The sequence below is a fragment of the Corapipo altera genome, unplaced genomic scaffold (genome assembly GCF_003945725.1).
Source record: "Corapipo altera isolate COAL_440 unplaced genomic scaffold, ASM394572v1 58, whole genome shotgun sequence".
Classification (NCBI taxonomy): Eukaryota; Metazoa; Chordata; class Aves; order Passeriformes; family Pipridae; genus Corapipo; species Corapipo altera.
Window position 1 is genome coordinate 720,211 of NW_020884898.1, and position 20,566 is coordinate 740,776.

A 20,566-nucleotide genomic window follows, 5' to 3' on the forward strand; every position below is an offset into this window, starting at 1 on the left:
AGACAGCCAAAGGGCATTGAGCTTTTTTCTTGCATAATTGGAACTGATTTGATAAAAAACCATTGGTGGACAGCTATGAATTGAGGCAATATGTTACCGACTTGAGGTACTTCTGCTGATATTGTGGACAGAAAGTCAAGATAGATGATTAACCCTCACCCCTGCTATCTTGGTCTCTGTGGAGCAACTGACCAAAAAACAATTATGTAACTTTCTTACCTAAAACGAGACTGAGAATCCATTTGCCAGATGCACAAAGGTCTACTCTCCCTATACTTGACAATTATGCCAAGCCTATCAATCTGGAGAGTACCCAGACTCCATTCACAGGCTTGTTTGGGAGAACGTCCAAGAGACGCTGGACAGCGATCTTTGTGGGTCTCTTCCAGTACAGGAAATTCTATGATTCTGTTTTCTTTCTGCCCTTTCACTTGTCATCCTTGTCTTAAGAATCCAGATGTGACCTTGCTGTTGAATGTTTGAGTGAGTTTAGCCTCACACAGGGTGACATTTCCCAGAAAATGTAGCTGGTTATCAAGATCCCAGAGCATACGTGCTTCCTGGCAGTTGGCTGGTTGCTACTTTATGGACATCAAACAGAAGAGGGGAAGGAGAAATGACAGTTTGGAATCTGTAAACGATCTGTTCAGTTCACTCCTAGGGATGAAGGGCTCTGTGAGGAAGCTGGGCAAAATGAAGTTTGGGGAATTTGGTGGGTCTTTGAGGAAACTGCTGGCAGCAGATGGGCAAACAGCAATAAAGGGGAACTGATGGTGTGAGTGAGGACAAAAAGAAGTATGAGTGGGGGCACTGACGACAAGAATGAGTGTGGACTAGAAAAAACAGGGCACTGTAATCCTCAGTGATCCTGAGTCAGCCTCTGTCATCCCAAGCTGTGATATAGATATTCTTTGGTCTTTTTGTCTATAATGAGCTCTGCCAAGAAGACCAAGTATTTGAAAAGTCTAAGCCAGGAAAATGAACACTGCAAAAGTGAAACCTTTGACTGTGTAAAATACAAAATAGGGATAAAAAGAGATTGTGAATAACTCTTCCCTGTGTTACTGTACCCTTCCGGGAAAGGTAAGTGCTCTCAGTCTCAGTCTCATTCAACTGTTCTGCCAGGTGAATTTTAGGACACGCTGGCCAACCGTGCCTGCTTTCTCGGGTTCATCAGAGGGCAGGCTGCGGGTCTGCTCTGAGCCTCACTTGCCACAGGCTGTGCCGAGTTTTGGTCAGGCAGACAGGGACCTCGGGAGGTGCCTTTCCCAAGCCCCCTGCTCTGAGCAGCACTGCTGTGAGGGCAGGCCTGGGGGCTGTCCAGGGCTCGGCCCTGGTGCCTGGAAAACCTCCAAGGAGGGAACCTGCCCGGCCTCACCCTGCAGCCTGCGCTGTCACCTCCCCGTCCCCACTGGGACAGAGTGTGCTGGTGTCCCCGTCCTGGCCGGCGGGAACATCCCCTGCACGCAGGGCTCTGAGCGCCTCCGTAAGGAAGCGTAGCCGGCGCAGCGGGAGCACAGCCATAAACCCCGAGCAAACGGCGCCGGCCCCGCAGGAGCTGGTGCGGTGGCGGCGCTGAGCTCTCGGGGCGGGAGCGGCGCTGCTTCCCCCCCGGCGCGGGCTCGGAGTTTTTTCCCAGGGAAACCGTTCCGAAGGGGCCGGTTAGCTCAGTTGGTTAGAGCGTGGTGCTAATAACGCCAAGGTCGCGGGTTCGATCCCCGTACGGGCCACTGCTTTTGCCGCAGGAGTACGGAGCCGATCCCGTGCCCCACCTGCAGCCTCCGGCCGGGAGAGAAAGGGGGGGAAGCCGGAGGTAGGGGAGGGAAGTGAAATAACCGGAACAGGTGCCAGGAGGGAAATACACGTGCAGGAACTGCGCAGGAGTGCTTTAAATCTTTCCGTAGGACTCCACGAGATATTCGGTGTGTTATGCCTCAAGGCGTTTTCTTCATGTGCTGCTGTTAATCTGAGTTAAGCCTGGAGAAAGCCTGCAGGATTTGAGATGGTCCTCACTTCCAGTGAATAACCACAGTGAAAAAGAACACCAGGTATTTAGCTCATTGGGTTAGTATGACTTTGGTAGCTCTGTGTCACAGGCTGGAAGACACTGATTTTTTTTTTTTTTTTTTTTGTTTTGTTTTGTTTTGTTTTTTTCCTTTGTAGCAGGAGGACAAGTAGATCTCACTTGGCAGACTGATTTTTGATAGAGTGTTCTGAACTCCATACAGGACATACCCAGACTTGACAGACATACCATAATCTGAGTCTTAATTTTTATGGGTGTGCTATTTGTTTGAGCAAAAAATCCAGGCCAAACTGAGGTATTCTAACGGAGTACTATGTCTGCAGGAGTGGCCAAGATAGATTCCTGGTGGCTCAACTGGCCTCTGTAAGGGTATTTTCTATCTAAGAAACTTCTCTTGGAAGCTCAAAATAGTTATTACTTTTGTCCTGTCTACCTCTGAAATGAAATGGGATTTCTTCAGAGGAGGGAAACTTTCTGGTGCAAATGTTTTCTTGTATAAACCAGTGATTTTGTTATCAGAGTTGCATACAGACAGGTCACAGCTCGTTTGGGAAAATGCTTTGAGTTAACAGCATTCTATTGACTTCTTTTACAAATTTTTTAATATGCTCCTTCTCTATCCAGATCTGTTGCTTGAGGTGTCTTCCAACTGCAGCATTTGATTCAAAATAAGAGATAATAAAAAAAAAAGGAAAAAAAGAAGAAAAGTGGATGACACTTCATACCAAAGCAGAGTTTTGACATTACATATTCCCCACAGTGTCACCAAAGTACCACAAGGGCACATGAGACATGTCACTCCAAAGTCACAATGTAACTTGTAAGTCACAAGAATGAATATTCATGTTATGTAGCATCCAAACTGCTGCCATGGCTCCATCAGATGTCATGGGAGAGTAATGTGGTGCTGTTTTGATGACCTTCTGTCTTACCACTCACTCAGTGATCCTCCTCAATTCCTTAGGGTCCAGCTATAGTGGCCAGGACTTGACCACATATAATGACATCCATTCTAAATGAACTGAAAAGGGAAACAGCACCATGTTCCGCTTCAGAAAAAAAAAAATATCTGGGAATAATATTGCTTTGTTTTATGTTTCCCACATTAGGAATCGGATGTTTATTGTAGCTATGTTGCTGTATATCCATGTCCTCACTGTAAACCAAGGTGATACAATGGCTCCTTGGCGACTTTTTCAATTTGTTTTAAATTGCTTATATTCAGTGTGTTTTTTCGGCAGTCAGGATTGTATGGGCATACTTTCCCTAAATTTAGTTTCAACAGATGCTTGTCAGATTGTGAGGGTCAGCCATTGTCCCTAGGGGAGTCATTCCACAGACCCTTCTTCAACCTCGTAGGTAACTGGAGAATAAAAAGAGATTAAACAAACAGAGCCATATAGTGGAATAATGCTGTCATGAGGACAGCAGAGGAATTTCCATTCTGATGCTCTGCAGTGGCAGATGCTGGGGCATATTCTGGGGTTAGTGTTCAGTGTTTCATTTAACCTGTAAGTGGATTGTGCAACATCAAGGCCAAAACCGGGATCAGTTGTTGTGTGCTTAAAAAGTGTGGTGTGAAGCACAACTTCTCTACCCACAGCAGTTGGTTATGGAGAGGATGAACCTCTTGTTGACTATGACAATACTAAGTGCTGACAGCCGAGGAGGAAACCTATAATCAATCCAGTCAAACCTCTTCCTTCAGTTACTGTTTCATTTACTCAGTGATGTTTTGAAGCATTTTCTTTCCCAGCCACATCATGGGTTAATTTTATAATTTCTTATATTGTGTTTTTATTGCTAGAGCATCCAAGTGTTTTGCCATCGGGATGCTTTATTCATTCAGTTTTCTTTTAGGGGGTCTTAATTATGGTGAAAATCTGAGTGGCAAGGATTCATCAGGTCTATCAATACAGCAATGCACAGATGCTATTCAGAAACATCATTATTGAAATCAAACACAGGATGTGGTGTGGTGGAAGAGGCTGCTTTTTAGATTGATTTGTGTGCAACAAGGTTGTAAGCATTAATTCTCTTATAGGTGAAGCTTAACCTTTGCTTAAACTGGGGATTGTAGTGGTTGCCTTCCACACACTAGAAAAAAAAAATGGTGACTCCATCAAAAAGCCTGAGCCTGTCCCAACCCTAAACAAAGGTTCTCATTTAGTGTTGTGAGCAGAGATGCAGGTGGGAGGGGGACGAGGAAATGCCATAGAAACAGACCCGGGAAGGAGCTGCCAGCCAAGAATGTGGCTGAATGGGCATGGTAGCTCAGGGTCTGCCTAAACAGAGCCAGGAGCTGCAAGGAAAAGGCCAACAACCAACCTGCTGTTTGGGTCCTCTAGTGTCTCAGAAACAGGGGTTATTCAGAAAAGGGGGATGGCATGAGAGAGACTCTGGCTTCCATTTTCTTTGCAACTCAAATAATAAGGACCCTGGTTTTTTTATCTTGCAGTTCACATCAGAACAGAATGACTATATTTACTGCTGAAGCTGAAGAAATATCTTCAAATTTGTATTTCTTAGAAAGTAATTGCTAAAATGAAGTGTCAGCAAATCTGAGTAATGTGTTAAAACCTGAGAAAGTGTGATGGGCTGGACTTGAACAGAAATCAAATCTTTGCCCTTGATGTACTCTATAAAAGGATTAAATAACTTTGTAAACCAAGTATCTGGCAATTTTTACCACAGTTTTGAACAAATGCCTGCCTGTAGAGTTACTAATTTTAAATAGCTGAAAGTCCTTTCTTCACTGTGTAAGAATTTACCATCGTAGCGAATGATGCCCATGGCACAACAGAGCCGTGTGGAGGTCACTGAATTCTCATTTGAACATGTACCATATAGAACCATGTGAAAGGTAAGTGTGGAAATATCTGGCTTCTGGTGTGTATTTTTGCTTGTTTTACAAAGAATAAATAAGCTCTTACTAGATTAGCAGGAGCAGCTATAGCTCTTCACCAATTCAATGTAAGGCTTCTTTCCTTGTGGTCAGGTACAAGTTTTCAGTTTAATCAGTATCTAGTCACTGTTTCCCAGGGGAAGTAAGCAGGAGATAACATAACCTTTGGTGATATTCTTTCAGAGTTTAAAAGAAAGCATGTTGAAGTCTGGGTATGATTTTCTTATTTTTGTAGATGAAGATGAATAAAGACAAATAACATGGATATATTTTGCTATGTCATTTTTGTCATTAATAATGTAAGGAACAGCGAAGAGCAATGAGGGAAGTCTGGAGTTTGGCATTGTCAGACTTGGGTGGAAAAACTGTGGTGCCCCAGAGAGGGACATCAAATGATGGGCCCCTATAATTTGGTAGGCTGACCATGCCTTCTCGTGTTCCTGAACAGACAGTATAGGTGTTATACTTTGTATCTGAGGCTTAACTGAATTACAGCTGGCTAATATCCATCACAACTTTTGGAAGCAAATCATCTGTTTTTCTATTAAATGGTTAAAATGCTACGTTGGATGGAGACAAGCACCTTCTGACTTGTCTTCCTGATGCTTTCAGGGGCAGAAATTCTGATTTGCTCTAGGCTTAAATCTAAATCAGAGAGGGGAAGACAAAGTTAAAATCCCAGGGTTCTGACGTCAGCTCCTCCCAGTGGTGGTAATCAGCAGCTCATACACCCTCTTTGTACACAGTCTTTTAAAGCAATCATGAAAGCACAGAGCAAGAGGGCAAAGCAGGACAGCACGTCTCCCGTGTGCCACTCCACAAGCTTGACACAAACCCTCATGGCACACTCCACAGAAAGCTGCTCTGGCACTGAGCTAGATGGTTGCAACTCGTGCTGTCTTGGTGGGTTAGTTTTAATAAATGAGCATCTGACATTTTACCCTTGAAACAATGCTTACCAAAAAAATCCCTTTCACTAAAGTTTGTCACTTGAACTGTATTGCAGAGAACTGGTTTAGCCTGCAAAGAAAAGCAAGGAGTTTACTGAGGATCCAAAACTGAGCATAAAAGGGACATTTAAGTTTCTGTGTTCTTCCTCTTCAGTGAAAGAAAATTCCAATATCTGATCAGTCCAAAGTCAAAAAGACAGGTGTCTGTGTCATCTTCAGTTGTGCTTGAAATCCACATTCTTTTTACCTAGAGTGCGGTTTGTATTTCATTGTCTTGGCTTTGTGAAGAATTCCCTTGAAGGTTGGGGAACAGGACAGCTTGGATGGGACAGTTGAAGAAAATATGGTTCAAGGAGCAATTTATTTCATGCATAAAGGAAAGGCACAGATAATTGTCACACACAGTTATCTGGTTTCACTAGCTTCACTAGCTTCTTAATATATCCTGTCATCATTTTCAGTAAGAACAGCTTTTTGATGGTGGACTCTTTGCTCTTGAATTATTAAAAATGTTTTTTAAGATGAAAATCTTCCTGCATCCCACTTAAGAATGACTTTTCTGGGTTTACCCTTATATATGCAAATTGAAAAAAATAATAAAAGCAAAACAAATATAATTGTGTGTTTTGCCACAAACTGTTTAATCTCAGCAAAACCAAGGCAACGTGGACTCAGCATCTGACTAAGAATTAAAGGACAGCTGAATATACAGGTTTGCTATTCTGCTTTTGACTTCATGCCTAGACCTTCAATTCTTTGTTTCTGTCTTTACCCATCTGTACAAAAAGGAAGATTCCTATCCTAGTGAGGAAATACTCTTTCAAATCAACAGAGAAGTGGTACAAAAATCTCTAAAAAGAAAGAGGTAGTTACATTGCTGTATCCTAGCTGTACAATAGCAACCTGTTTGGCTCATCTGCACACCTTCTAGTGGTAGATGAACTCCAGTAAAGAAAGTAACTAGCCTAGTGATGAGTTAAAAAAATATTAGGCATTAGAATCTGTTTAAAGTATTAATTTATTTCTGCTAGACAGAAAGTATGCTGAGATTTCCTTGGGGTCATAGAACTTTTAAAAGTGGCAATTTCTGCCTAATATTGGTTTTAATGAGAAAATTGGATTTTCTCATTTCGTGTGTATATACTTCAGTTCTTCTCCAGCTTTGTTCTCTAACAGATAGACTTGCAACAACTCTGCCAGAAATGTAAAAAACAAATTTTCTTTTAAGCAGGTGAGGCTCTAAACAACTGATGTTGAGGCAGCAGATGGAGAATACATTTTTGTGGTATATTTTGCTGGATATGCTGACCAGCCTCTTCCTTCAAGAGCACTTCTGAAATTTTTTTTTTAGGAAATGAATCTGAGGTACAGTAGCTCTGGCATATCGTGTGCAACAAGGACAAGAAAGAGATTCCACTACCTGCATACACCTTTTCATCTTATTTTGTCTCCTTTTAGATAGCTATTCTGGGAACAAGCTGCTGAAAGCAAGCTGACTGGTTTGAAGTTTAATTCTTTAATGAGGAAAGTGTGACTCTGCAGAGATGAGTAACTAGAGAACTCCAATAAATTGTTCTCTTCAGATCTTGGATTATGTTCCTGGCTCATGATGCCTATACTCCCTCCTACCACCCTGCTAACATCACCTGGTCCTAAAAAGCAAAGATATACTCTTCTGTAAATCACTGACGCAGATCATTCTCCATTTACTTCTTGTCATACCTAGTAATCTTATTAATGCTAGATGCTGGACAGAGTACATTTTGCTCTTTGAGACATGTTGTGACTCTGCAAAGGAAAAAATGTGACTTTAGTTTTGTCAGAAGTTCAGTGGGACTTACAAAAGTATAAGGACGGGCTTTGTAAAATGCAACTTTACTTGTCTTCTAGGCCAGTTTTCTTTCCTGGCTGTAGCTGTACTTTTCCTCCTCCACAATCAAAAGCAAAACTGATTGTGGATTTGGATTGTTGCCTGCCAACTGGTAAGAAATTTGAGGAAAATGTCATGATTATAACAATCAGTAGGAGAGAGAAGGTCAATAGAGGGGGGCAGGAGCCCAGAATAGAATCAACCATTCTTATGGTTCTTCCACTCACTGCATATAAAACTCTGGCTGTACCCCAGCACTCACCCAAGTTGGGATCATGATGGAAAATAGCTCTCCCCAGTTACTTATTCAGGACTGTGGCAGTGGTGTCTTAAATAGACAGGGAGATTAGTCAGAATTCTCATGACCTTTTTATTCTCCCTTCTGGTGTTGTATGTATGCCTTCTGCATTTGACTTGTGCCAAAGAGTCATAAAAGATCGGAAATGTATGAACCCAGGAAAGATGAGGGGAAGAGGGAAGGTGTAAAACTCTACTAAGACACCACAACTCACAGAAAACTCTACTGTCAGTAAGTTTCTGCAAATGATATCCCAGTCTCTTTTACCTAGTACAGTTTATTTTTCACTCTTCTGGAGAGACAGTCCTGTCCAAGGCTTCATACTCTAAATTCTCCTTGAAGCAAGAAATTCCAGCAAGGAGAATCTTGGCACTTGAACAAATAAAAATACATATATTTCAGGCAGCAGAAATGCGTACCTTCTTTTGACAATCGTGAATTGTTCTGATTTCACCATGTCAATTTTAGATATTTGGCATTTTTCCTATCCTGAGATGAAGTAAGTTGTTGATTCTAAAAAGAATTGTGCATAAACCCCAAATTTGGGTCAGGCCAATCTGTTTTGATTTGAACCCTTTTAAAAGATAAACTGACATCCTAGTGCAAAATCACTTTGTCCATATTTCTAAACTGTTGAGACACTGTGGTTAAACCATAACAATTTTCCAAATATGAGAAGGGAACTTTATTTACACTAGGAATATTTCAATGAATTTCCAAAAATTTATTTTTTGATTGAGATATTTTTGGTTGGTTAAATTCTCAGCATCGTGTAATGTTTGAATGAAAAGACATCTCCGGCCTTTTAGATTAGTGGTATTTACAAAATTGTTAGATGCCTAAATTCTGTAACACTTTTGGGTCACCTCTAGGTGTTGATGAAAACAGCCTTACTGTGGAGCAAGAAATGTTTTTCATCACCTGTAGAATTACTGTTAGTCTGTCTCAGAAGTATTGACTTCCAGTCTAATCAGTTTAGAATGATCTTCAACTGCACTTGAATTATCTGCACATTTTGCAATTGCTTAGTCTTATCCTATTTCTCCTAGAGTTATCATAATTATTTCTTTTGTTTTTATGGTTTTGAAACACTTGATCTTCTGTAGCTTGCAGTAATGTTCCCTTTCAGTCTGAAACAGGAATCTTGAACCCCAGAATAGTACTTGTCCTCTCTGTTGCTTTAATATGTGTATACCCTTCTCCAGCATGAGTATTGTCACTGATACACTTACTGACAGTGCTAGGTGTACATATTCGACAGCTGAAATCATGCTCTGATCAACATTGTTCTCTCCAGCCTATTAGGCAAGTCTGCTAGATTCTAGTTTTAATTTGTAAATCCTTTCCTGACACTGAGATCTAGGTCAGTGATGTCAAACTTCATTTGGTTTGACTTAAGTAGGTGCCAGTGGCCATGAGCTGCAGCACTACTGAAAAGTAGACTTAGCACCCCACACTAAAAGGTGTTCAGTGTATCTATACTGTGAGAGAATTACTACTGTTTTCCTTTATAATTACTGTACATAATTATATATGACATCAAAGCTGTCTTGATCTCTAGCTATTCAATTTTAATCACAAGAAGGCTTAATTCTCAATGATGGTACATCTCTTCTGGGCCCCAATGTAAGTGGAAACAGGCTCCTGGAACTTCAAAGGACAAAATGTTTTACTCCCAGGTTCCCAAAGAGACAATGGTCTACACTGTGGTGCTGTATAGGAATTCCTTTCTTTAGAAAACCTTTACCATAACTTTTATTAGAAGTACATATGAATTAGAGAAGCTTCTAATTCCAGTTAGAGGTTGGACTAAGTGTGTGAGTAGTAGCAGTTTATATTCCACTTGTTTCTTCCCTTAGTACTTGGGCCTGGAATATCTGTGGTTCATTGTGCCAATTTTTGGTTCCCTCTAAAACATGTGACTATCCATTCCAAGATTGTCTTCTATATTTACAGTTGCTGTACTATATGTCTGGTGCTTCTTCCAACACATTTCTTATTTTTTTTTCATACTGCTGAATCTAAATCAGCCCGGGCTCCTGGGATTTCATATCTCCCTATGAATCCTTATCTGAGCACTTTGCCCTCCTATTTCCTGGTCCTACTAATTCACACCTTAAACCTAGGCTTTCCTCAGGTGTACACCTATAATCCTTTACTGTACAAGACACTTTGGTTTGTAAAGATGAATACTTATTTTAATGCCAAAATGTTAGCTTTGAATTCTTTGTATTAAACATTTTAAATCTGACATTGACTCTATCCAACTATGCAGGCTTTGTAGTTGCTACTTCTGTGCAGATCAACAGGGTTTTTTTCTATCTTCTTTCCTTCCACGTTGAAATGTGTTGGAACTGTTCTGTTTCATTGAAGTGTATCACATACCTAGGGTAGGTTCAAGCCTGAGGGACTGTGAAGTGTAAAGTCTCGTATTATCAGTCTCCTTAGGCAGTTGCTTGCTGCAGTGTGTTTTGTCTGAGGCTGGTTTGCAGTTCTTTCCAGTTGACATCAGTGCTGAAAGGCTTTATACTAGAAATAGAAGAAGAGAGAATTATTTTCTATTTATAACATCTGAAGAGAGGGAAAAACCTTTACATCTGTGAGGGTTTTAGAAATTTCTCATGCATTGTAGGTGTATTTCAAACGATAATGTTGCCAGTATATTCTAATACAAAATTTAAAAAAGAATGAGATAACTTTCTTCCAGACAGATTTTTTTCCCTCAAAGTGAAGGAGTAACTATTACAGAAAAGTGAATTTATAACATTCATCTTTCTTACCTATGTAATTTTTCAAAGAACAGAATATTAATGGGACATCAGAAGATCCCTGCTTAGTTTGGGAGAGAAGAGGGAAGCAAATTTTGAGAAATTTCAGTCTTCCACTCTGAATGTCAGTGCAACTCCACATTATGATTCGGCACACACCAGTCACACCTAAAAGCCTGTGTTCTAAGGTTCTACAGTTTTCATCAAATGCCCAGACAACATCATAACCCTCTGCAAGCTTCCACTCAGTAGGCTGGCAGTGGTCCAGATGCTGGCAGAAGCACTTGCACAAACACAAAATGTTAGTTTTTTCTTCTCATTATTTTCTGCCAGACACAATTCAGCAGCATTCCAGATGACACACCTTCTGTTAAGTAAGGGGCAAGGAGTGATGAATGCCTTCAGAAGGGAAACCGTGATGCTGTGGCATCAGTTAAGCATTGTCTTCCTCTCTGGTTAGTTCTAGCCCCAGCTAGTTCTACTTAGCTGTCTGATTTGGATGATCAAAGATGATCAAGCTCATTCTGTTTGCTGAAAGCCGCAAAGCCTTTTAAGATAAATCCAAAATTACCTCTGAGAAGGCAAATGGGGGAAACTAAATTAATGAATGATGGGAAAAGGCCAGAGCAAGGGGAGAAAACCACTATTACCACAGCTAAATATGTACCATCTCTTCATGCTGCATCAAATTACACTGAAGGGTACTTTCTGTTAAAACTTTTTAGTAGCATGGGGGTTTATTTGCTTTTGTCATCTGGTTCTTGTCAGTAAGCTGAAAATGAGCTGGGATGCTTATGTACAGTTGTGGAGACTTTTGCTGGATTTCTGTGTAGCCAAAGCTACATCAGTGTAAGGAGGTAAGAAAATGAGCTCCTCTTTAATGTCTTCTAGAGGCAGCTGGGGCAAGACTGATTTATCTCCAGGAATGATGTCAATGGATGTCCAAAGTATTGAAGTCCTATTTTGGAAAGCATAGAAATAAAGTGTTTTCTTCTGAGAAACACCCATTGAAGAGGGTCTTTTTGCCACCTCCTCTTCTACTCTTTGACCAGCAAGAGTGAGAGGGGCTCTGAAGAGCAAACCTTACTTCATTTTCCTGTAGCAAAGATCACTCGGGTGATCATAAAGTCTGTTTTAGTTAAAAGGCCTTAATCTTAGATCATTGAATGCTGATGCATGAATTTTGTGTGTGCTAGTTCAAACCTAGGACCCTTCCATGGACAGTGTCCTTCCTGCTTTTGCCAGCACAGCCTTTGCCTCTGATGCTCAAGCAGTGGCAAGCACAGGCACTTGGGCCATTGGTGCCCTGGAAATAAAAGGTGGAAATTAGGTGTTACAGGCAAACCAAACTCTGAGGTGACTGGGGAAGGGGATAAGTTTATAAGGAGGGTCGCAGAAGTTTATAAGGAGGGTCACAGAAATGATGAATGAGGAGTGATTGCTCTGTGTCTCTCAACAGGGTAACAAATGCAACTCCCTGGTGATAGATCAAACCAAACATGAGGCACATTCTCATACAGTGCACAGTTAAAGTTTTCCAGGAAGTACCACAATTTGCATGGTCACAGAAGTGATTCAATCAGTTCACGAAGAAGAATCTGTTAAGGGATTTTAAATACAAAAGCCTTGGGTAGTCCAGGGGGTCTCTGGGCTGAAGACTGATGAACAGAGAGGAAGGGCAGTAGTGCAGAAGCATCCCTACTTGCTAGTTCAGTTCCTAGGGCTCCTCTGTTTCTACGGGTGGGCAGAAGATACTGGGTTGGCTGGATCTTGGGTCCATGTGCTGTTCCCACAAAACTCTGTGCCAGACTGAGGCAAGATGCAGAAGGTGGGACACTGGGGCTATGTTTTGCTTTGAAGGAGAGGAAACAGCAGAGACAACTGCCTTTTGTGGTCAAAGTCTGTCCTGTTATCTGCTAATTGATTTTTTTTTTCAGTGACGTGAGCAATAGATCTGTGCTATCCTTATTATTTTTATTTTTTTTTGTAATAGATTTTTTACCGTCTTTAGGTGGTGATAATACCTTCTTTTTTTCTTTTTTTGCAAGTATTTTGTATCTTTAAATACATGTATGTGTATGTATATTTATGTGACCTTGAAAAAATCAGCTGGTTTTTAACCATTCTGCTGTAATGGTAGCAGCATCAGGTAAATCAGCCTATAAGAACTTGTTTTTCTTAAAGTGTGATACTTACATAACATGAAGGGTGGCAAGTTAAAACTTTGACAACTTGATCCTTACTTTTTTCTCAGATAAGTTATTCTTAAAATTCTGGGAATAGCACAATATGCATCATTCAGGCTTTGCATGAGCTGCTCACGTTTGCGAAGGCAAGGCAAGTATCCCAAGTGTAGCTACCCTATGAAAGTAGATTAATAATGTTTGTAAAGGAAGCAGGGATGAAGAACATTGAAGCTAATGTAAGAATCAACCTGATAGATGGCCTAGGATAAGCTTTCTGCATTTCTGTGGTTTCACAGTAAATCTGGTCATCTACATGCTAACTTCAGGGCATAGAAATATGGAACTGGAAAATACATGGATAATTAAGTCCATTATTCTATTGCAGACAACAGCATCAATTAATCATATCATAAAAGTATTAAACCCACACTTCCTCTGTCTTCACACCATCCAGCCAAACTGATTTATGCTCTGAGAAGCTGAGCTGCATTTGTTGACTGCCAGTTACCCTCATTTGAGAGACAATTTGTAGCAAGTGATCAAGGTCTTTATCATTATTAAAGAATAAGATCCAATTCACTAGGGGAAAACAATGCAAAACAGACAAGGAAAAGAGGTAAGGTATGTTAATGAATTGACAACAAATATTGAGATCAACACTTCAGACTTATACTCTGAATAAGAGCAGAAAGTGCTTTCAAAGGACCGTTGAATAAAGAGGAGGGACTTCATTTTGGATCATGTACTGCAACTCATATTTGAATGGCATATGTTGACTTTAGTGCCTGGCTTTGAATATTTGCATTTGAAGACTGTATTATCTTTGTTTCCAAGCTCATTTACTGAGAGTTAACAAGAGGAACTTAACAAATTATTTTCTTTCTTTGCATTAGACCTTGAATGAGAAAGATTAAGAGATTGAGGTGGGAAGGAGAATGTATTTTGTAGTTGTGTGATTTCCAATAGTGGCCTGTCTCATCTGTATCATCACTTTATGATGAAAGAGAAAAATGTGAGAAGCAACCAGAATAGATCATCATAACAACAGCTACAATGTTCTTTATCGTTTTGGACTTGTCACTCCTTGAATGATTAGATACTTGTCCAATATATAATTAGTGTTGTGTTTCCAAAAGGAGTGAATGGATTCGATGTTTTTGGATGCAAGCAGAAATTAAAGATATTCCATAGAGGTTTTTTGATTTTTGAGAATTTATCCAAAAGGTTTTGGACTTTTTTTAAATTAATTCACATTTCTTTTGATGTCAGCAATTTTATTTTTACCTAACCTGTAGCACTTCCTCCTATAATTGATTTATACTTCTTTCCCCATTTACTGGCTAGTTTGAGGATATGAAGAGGTTAACAGACAATATATTTCCTTCCCTATTTGTCCTTTCTGCTGCCTTTTTTCTTCCCTGTCTTGTCATACTGCTTAGAGAAGTGCTAATATCAAAAATAGATGAGATGATGTTTTACAATTGGTAATTCAGCTCCCCTTGTTACTAGTTGAGTATGAATCTCTCTGATAATGTTGCTTGTTCTTTTTGTAACAAATCTTCACCAGTGTTGGATGCTCTGTCAGACAGAGCCAGTGGCTTTGACTCTGTGCCTGCTTCACTGTACCTTAACTGTATTCTGTAGATAGTCCAGACCCATGTCCTGGAACAGCCTGCATTCTCCCAAGAGTGGTCTTGCCAGATCAAAGCCCATTTAGCTTAATGTCACATCTCTGATAATGGTCAGTAATGTCTAGCAGAAGGTATCAACGCAGGTCGGGCATTTAGCAGTATTTTCCCAGAATGCTCTCCCAGACAGAGGAATTAGTGACATGGGGGCATCCTGAACCAAAAAGTGGTGGTTTGTATTACTAGCTCTCAGCAGCTTTTTCTTCCGTAATTGTCTCCAGGCCTTTTCTGACCTGTGGAAATGTATCCATAAAGTTCTGTAGCAAAGAACTCCAGAGCTTCACTGCATATTATTTCAAGAAATACTTTGGGTTTGATAATCCTACATCTGAATTTTTCTTGATGCTGTACCCCTACCTGCACCATAGTTCTTGTTTTTGAAGCCAGTAATTATTTTGGCCTCTTACTTGGTATCCACAATTGTATATGTTTTTAGCATATCTGCCCTTAGTTACCTCTTTCCCCACTCCACCTTCACTTCAAGCTGTTCTGAGTGAAGTCTGAGATCATCAGTCTTAAGGATTTACATCTGACCCCTTTCCAAAGAGGAGGAAAAAAACTCAGCTTATCCTGTTAGTTGCAAATATTGCAAGGTTGTTGCAGAGAATAAAGCAGGTGTTGCCTCTGCTTGAAATGCTTGGGTGGTGTCACTCTTCCAAGTTGCAGAAGTAGGATGTACAGCCATCACTCCCCAGGAGCTAGGGCTGGTGCTTTCAGGGCTAAGTGGAATTTTCACTTGTTTTGGACCTGATTTGGTTTTTTCCCTCAGAAGAAATTAGGGCTCAGTATCTTCTTTGGAGGGAAGAGAGGGCTCAAAAGCTATGAAAATCAGGGTATTAGTGTCAGGTAACTGGTGCCTCTGAGCTTTACCTTCTGACAGTGTTTCCCTACTGTTTTTGTGAAACACATCTCCTGGAGTAATTTTTTCATGGCTTGATAGAAGTGTTTTCCTGAACTGCGGGGAATCAAGATAATTTGGTTTTACCTGTGCAGTAGTTGCTCCTGCTTCCTAACAGCTGAGCTGAGTAGTCAGAGACTTTAGGTATAGAAATAGGACATTAAGAAATAGGTCATGCTTTTCTGAAAAAGACAACTATCTTCCCTTGGACTGATCAGTACTGATAATAGTGCAAATATGCTCCCATGGAACAGAGACAGGTTAAGGTTCTACTTCTTTATTAATCTGGTTTGATGCAAAAAGGACTCCAAAGGAAAAAAGTTTTCTCCAGATTACCCTTATTGGTATTCTGTTAAGACAATAAGAAGTGGCGAAGTGTTTGTTTAACCACTTTCTACTTTCATGTCTCCCAGGGAGCATAGGTAGGTGTAGAGACCTGCACTTGGAAAGGGAAGATAATTGGCTGGCCTCCCTTCAGGAGAAGGTATAGAAGAATACCCTTCAGTGATCTGAGTTCACACTGTGTGCAACTGCAGTTTCAGCTCTGCCCTTGAAATGCAGATTAAGCAATGCTGCCAACTTGTATTTTTCTGTCAAACATTTCACTGGCTTGGGAGTCTGTACACAGCTTACCATGTACATCCTCTGCCAGGGTTACTGCAGCTGGGCGCTTGGTTGTGGCGTTTGTTTTCCTCTTGAGTAGAGGATGCAGTTCAGGTACTTGTTTGTCTGCTCCTGAGATAACATGATTCCTTTTATTTGCTGTTGTGAATATTCCAAATTGGTGTTGTCATTGCTGAGGAATTTGCTGACTGTGAAATAAAGTTGCTCTTGCATGGGAGGTGTAGGGGAAAGTAACACCCCACACAGCATCTTTCTGCTTCTTTCCTGTAGTGCTCTGCCTTTTATGCAGCCAGTTTCGGTTTTTCCTTTCTCGCCTCTTTCCATGTAGTTTGCTCTTTTCTTTCCAAACAGCATTTTGACAATAAAGCTGCACGCGTGACTGCTTACATGTTGTCTCGCAACCATATGCTTATAATTCAGAGAAATTACCTGGCTTAATAGAAATATTTCCTTAGAGTTAAGGTTTTCTTTCTCCAGGGCCAGCTAGACCAGTGGCTGCTATGGGGACATGACAACATTTAAAAGCATGATTTGATGCATGTAATTTGAGACATCCCTAAGGAACGGGCAGGTTCTTGGGTATGTCAGCCCTCTTCACCACTACAGGGCAGGTGGTCTGAACTTTCTTTATTTTGTCCTTTTTTTTTTTTTTTCTGTAATATGTTTTAAAATGGGTCATTAGATCCTTCACAAACTCTAAAGCTGTGGAATTTACTTCCTCCTGAGGCTCTCTGGCCTGAATTTTGATTCTAAAGTGAAATTACACCTGTAGAAATGCCACAGAAGGTAGAAGGGCCACCATGTTTGCTCTCATGTTACATGAGGTGTGTTTTTGCTGTTCCCGTGGACTAAAGTGTTGGTGTTGGGCGGCAAAAGTGATGTGTGAGGTCTGAGGTGAAGCAAATGTTACAACATCATACCTCATTAGAGAATCTGCTTATAAATTCATACATCCACTAATTTCAAGACTTGTATTAGTATAAATATGCTGGCAAGAAAGGCTATACTGATCTTGGTGATGTATCCTATGGAGTGGCTCCAGCAGGACAGAAAATGCCGTTTAGCAAAAGCTGGGAGCACCTGCTGAGTTGTGGTTGTATGTGAAATTTGTTTGTAACTTTCATGCATAGGGTTTTCTTTTGGCTGGCACTAGAATTCTTGTTGATGCATGTTTTTTAAAGCCACTTACTTTGAATCTTTTTATTCTTTACTTCGTTTAGAAGTACAGGTTAGAATATTATGATTTTGAGGAGATGTAGCTCTTTTATGCCTGATTCTGTAGAGCTGAGAACCCACTGCTTTTTGGAGAGGAGGCATAACACTTTCTGAAAACTGAAGGTTTTTTTTTAAACTACATTAAAAAAAAAAAAAGACATTGAAAGTCAATTACAAATAAGGTTCTCAACTTGAAGCTACATCAGTGACCTATCAAAGATTTGAATTCTATGGTAGTTTAGAAAATTTCTGATCTGAGAAAGAAGTAGAGAGAAGCAAAACTGCTAGGGTTTGTACCTATCTGTACAAACTGAAACAAAATGACTCTTTTAAGGTCAGAAGGAAACTGAGATATCTTTTTTTCTGTTTATTCCTTCCCTTTGCTCCTAATGAAGTATCCTCCCTGTATGTGCCTTGATTGTCCACTAGTGGCACCTTGTCAATCTTTAAGATAAAAACCTGGGCAAGATTTGATGCATCTGCTTAGCCAGTAAAAAAGCCTCAAGCAAGAAACAGAAAGCAAAATCAAAATTAAATAAAAGAAAAAGAATTTGTGATGAAGGTGTGTATTCTTCCTACTATCTTTTTTTTCCCTTTTCATTTGGTTCATCTGTCTGTTTTGAAAAAATAAAAAAATAAAAAAAGTGCTGAATGGCTATACACGTGAGTTACCCCTGTGAATCTTGGTGCTGAACTCCATCCTCTAACCTCCAGTATCTAAACAATACATGCAATTTCTGCCCTTGAGTTGAGCACATAGAATAACTGAAGTTGGAGAAGACCTCCAAGAACATTGAGTCCAGTTGTTAACCTACCACCATAGTGCTCACCATCAAAACCATATCTGCAAGTGACACATCCACACACCTTTTGAACACTTCCAGGGATGGCAATTCTACCATTTCCCTGGGCAGCCTATTCCAATATCTGACCACCTTTTCAGAGAAGAAATTTTTCCTAATACCTAATCTAAACATCTCCTGGTACAACTTGAGTCCATTTTGTTACATTCTGTTGCTTGTTACCTTGAAGGAGACACCAACAGCCACCTCACTATAACTTCCTTTCAGGTAGTTGTAGAGAATTATAAGTCACACCTGAGACATTTCTCCCCTGAGAAAAGGTTCTCCTGCAGAAAAAACCCCAGCTCCTTCAAGGCAATTGCAAAACTCAAGTCTTGTGTAGCTTTTCAACTCTTAGGAGTCTTAATTTTCCCTCAGTTTGGATGCAGTCATCTTCTGTATTTTGGATTTATTGGATGATTGATTGAGGAAGTTACATTCATTCTGGGTGATCCTGCCACGGCAGGAGATTGGACTAAATGATCTCCAGAGTTCCCTTCCAACCTTAACTATTCTGTGATTCTGAGTCATTGAAAGATATCTTCTGATTTTTTTCAAAGCATTTGCATAAGAAAAAGAAAAAATCTACTAGCTCTATCTGACAGCTTAACAAGCAAGGCCTTTGCTTCCTTGCCAACAGATTATATATATATATATTCTGTATATGTATTTTCTTAATTCACCTCATTACAGAAGAAATAAAACAGCTTATTGTTAAGATGGAAGATACTAATAGCTGGCAACTGGAAGTTGGAGATTACTCTAAAGAGTGTGAAAAAAATAACCTTTTTATGACTCCAGAAAATTAAAAAAAAATATTTTAGTAATAATGAAAGAAGCTGTGGATAAAGACAGCTTAAGATCATAGGTACCTGTAACAGGCACATCTACAGGGGTATCCTTGGCTGCAATACCAGGACATGGTTTTTTACTTGCAGGCTGCGCATGTAGAAAGAGCAAACAATTATTTTTTCTTTCACCTAGACAGGAGCTGAAGTAGTTCTTCTAAAGAGAGTTTATGTGAGAGATGCTTGAGGTTTCTGAGGTAGGAAGCTGCCAAGCCTTTTCTCCTGCTGTATTTGAAAGATGGGTGGATGTTTTGAGCATATTCATAGTTAATAAACTGATTTGCAGATGTTAATTTGTTTTTAGTGATTGAACTGAGTTCTAATGGATGTAGAGTTCTGAACATTAGCCAGTCACTTGGGCCAAGAGCCACAGACATCAGACTTCTTGGATTATTTGGTTGCTGATATGTGAAAATCCATATATTGGGTCAATTGGTAAGGGGGAGGCTTGCAGTCTTTTTGATGGGTTTGATGAGCCCAGAGCAGGACACTCCAGCTACATGGTGTGCAGGGTGTCAGAGGTCCTATGCTCCATCAGAGTGTCAGAACCTCTGTTGGTGATATTGTTTTTGCTGTTGCCAACTTCTCTCTCTGGCAACAAGCGAGGCCTGGAATACAGCTGCAGACAGCTGATAAGTGAGCAGGAGGTGTCCTGGAGCATGAGACTTGGTGAGTTCAAAAAGTGTTTCTTCACAGGCAAACAAAGGAAGCTCCTGTTTAAACTTTTGCTAGTCATAACCTTTCTAGTGCTAAATAGCCTATGGTGTTGCTTAACATGCGACACAGCATTAAGCTGTTACAACTTTATTAACATGAATCTTTGATGTTTTACCTTTTGATAACATCTTTTGGTAATTTATTTTTTTTTTATTATTTATTTTAGAAGTGTTCAACTCAAGCTTGAAATGATAGTGAAGCAAAGTTGAACATTTTTGCCTTTAATGAAATAAACTGAAGTGAGAGGCTAAGACATGGTAGGTCAGAGATACCAAAGTGAGAAATAACAAGGGTTTCTCTCAAGGATCAGGCAGTAAAGTCACGCTCAGTAATTTAGGAAGAGAGCTATTGAATATCTTAAAAGTATGAGGAGAGCCTCCCCTTGCCTTGGGTCAGAAAAAGGAGTGTGACTTTTGGCTCCTGAGACCCCAATTCTCAGTTAGTCTCTTTGAACCAGAATGTAAGGTAACAAGAAAGAAGGATAGCTGCAATCCACCCTTTGTATTCTGGGACAGCTGACAGCTCTTAGGTATAATACTGGTGCAACTTCAGAGCATCCTGAAATTGCACTGTGCTTTGCAGTCTATGCCAGCCATAGAGGGACCATAGACAGAGTCCTTATAGCTTGCGGGCTCTCCTGTGCCACTCTGCCTTTGGCCTGCTCCCAGTCTATCTCATTTTCAGGATGGCATTTTTAACTCCTTTACATCTTTTTTTACCTCCAGCCAGGT

At 40.3% G+C, this 20,566-nt stretch overlaps 1 non-coding gene across 1 annotated transcript; it reads left to right on the plus strand.

Annotated features, from left to right (window-relative positions):
* Positions 1-1,656: 1,656 nt before the first annotated feature.
* Positions 1,657-1,730, plus strand: TRNAI-AAU. Its single transcript has one exon. It is a non-coding gene; the product is annotated as a tRNA-Ile (tRNA).
* The last annotated feature ends 18,836 nt before the right edge of the window (positions 1,731-20,566 follow it).